The sequence below is a fragment of the Leuresthes tenuis genome, unplaced genomic scaffold (assembly GCF_036924035.1).
Source record: "Leuresthes tenuis unplaced genomic scaffold, fLeuTen1.0.hap1 SCAF_22, whole genome shotgun sequence".
Taxonomy (NCBI): Eukaryota; Metazoa; Chordata; class Actinopteri; order Atheriniformes; family Atherinopsidae; genus Leuresthes; species Leuresthes tenuis.
This window is the reverse complement of record NW_027325376.1, coordinates 27,843,984-27,845,991: the sequence shown is the minus strand read 5'-3', so window position 1 is coordinate 27,845,991 and position 2,008 is coordinate 27,843,984. Positions and strand designations below refer to the sequence as shown.

At 47.7% G+C, this 2,008-nt stretch overlaps 1 non-coding gene across 1 annotated transcript; it reads right to left on the bottom strand.

Moving 5' to 3' along the window:
- Nucleotides 1-540: 540 nt before the first annotated feature.
- On the bottom strand, nucleotides 541-738 carry LOC140282459 (U2 spliceosomal RNA). The gene has a single exon (XR_011909891.1). It is a non-coding gene; the product is annotated as a U2 spliceosomal RNA (small nuclear RNA).
- Nucleotides 739-2,008: the final 1,270 nt, after the last annotated feature.

Here is a 2,008-nt window from a genome sequence, read left to right as displayed (position 1 = left end):
CAAATCTGAAAGGCTTTTTTCTCTCTTTTCTACATTATGGACTGTGGGGACACAAAACCGCTCTCTCTTTTTTTTTTTTGATTGTGTGCCAGGGCGTTGTCTCTCGTATTAGATTATGCTTAAGATACGTTATGAAGAGAAACCAGAGTACGATTATCCGTCACTGCGGGAGCAGGGCATCAGGCTAGTTGGCATAGCCACCTTCCCCATGGTGAGCTTTGCTTGGTTGAGACGCTTGCTCTCCCCCCCTTTCTCCTCGGTTGACCAAGTAGGAACAATCGGACCCTATTCGATGGCTGCCTTGTCTTTTACTCTGTGCAAAAGACAAGGCAGCCACAAACACCACGGGAACACCATGTTGAGGCTTTGTTCTGACCGCTCATTCGGTGTCGCGTTTCTTTCAAGCAATTCTCCCAGTTAGCCCGCACTCAGCTCGCTCCCAGAGCCGTGTTAAAGTCTACTTTGCATTCACTCTCTTTTCTCAGCAGACTAAAAGAAACTTCCATCCTGCACCGCTGTTTGCTTTTTCACAAGAGTAGAGAAGAGCGCACCGTTCCCAGCGGCACTGCAGTACCAGGTCGATGCTTGGAGTGAACGGAGCAAGCTTCTTTTTCAGCTCCTATTGCTAAAAATCCATTTAATATGTAGTCCTCGTATAGAGAACATATCAGATATTAAACTGATAAGAACAGATTTTTTTAAATTTTTTTTTATTATTACAAAACTTCCAAGAAACATTTAGAACAACATTACGAAACAGTCAAAGTAATGCATTACATGTCCGACACAAAAACCATACAAACATAAGAAAACAACCACAAAGAAACACTACCCGCTCATGAAAATAAAGTCTTCCATCGCTCTCTTGCAGCGTGATACCCGTACTTTTCCTCCTCCATTCTTCTCATGCACCCAATCTCTGCCCTCACCCTTGCCACCACCCGTCCCACCTGCCAGTCCACATTTTTTTTAATCAACGCTGTCCTTGCATCCCACAGCGCCACCTTTCCCATAGACAGAACCAACCATAACAGAAAACCCTCCCTACCTTTCCCCCTTAAACCCAAGCCCAGCATTATCATGTCATACTTTAAAGACCCCAATCTTGGAAAAAAAAGAACCAACTCAACCCACACTTTTGTTGCAAACCCACAGTCCCAAAACACATGCTCAATTGTCTCATCAGCCCCACACCCCTCCCTTGGGCACAAACTCCACCGTGTCAACCCGTGTCTATTTAAAACTTCCCTGACTGGCAACCTCCTGTGTAAGGCAAGCCAATTTATATCCCTCGCCCTGTTTGTGAGACCTTTCTGCTGTGTGAAAACCCACCCTTGTTGCCCCACCCCATACACCCCCACCGGCCCCCTTTTTTTCACCAGAGCCCTGTACAGGCGACGGTGACTGAAGCACAGGTCCCCCTCCTGACACTCTGGGTGCTTTTTCCCCGAGCATACCACCTGCCTATAATACGGGGGTAAGACATCGCCCTTTGGCTTTCTATTGTCCCATGACACCAATCTCCTGAAGGGGAATGACATCCAAAACAGCAAAAGTGCCTGAAAATGATGGCCACTTGTCTGTTGCACAGACCTGCACAAAAAGGAAAAGAAAACCACATCCAACTTAAGTGGGATGTCCGGCACACCCCTCCCTCCCATCCGAACTTCCTGGTACATCCACTCCCTTCTCACATATTCATACCCCCCCCCCCATGCCCATTCACCATAACCCTGCTCCCCACCCCCTTGTACATGATCTCCAACCACTCTATGAAATGGGGCCCGAATCCCATCCTCTCCAAAACTGCAAAAAGAAACCTGTGGTTCACCCTGTCAAACGCTTTCTCCATATCTAACCCCACCAAACTCATATTGATCCCCCGCTCCTCCACCCAATGAATACAGTCCCTCACCAATCCCAGATTCCACTGTATTAGCCTTCCCTCCACCCCACACGTCTGATCCTCATGGATTACATGAGGTAGAGCCTTCCGAAGACGACCAAC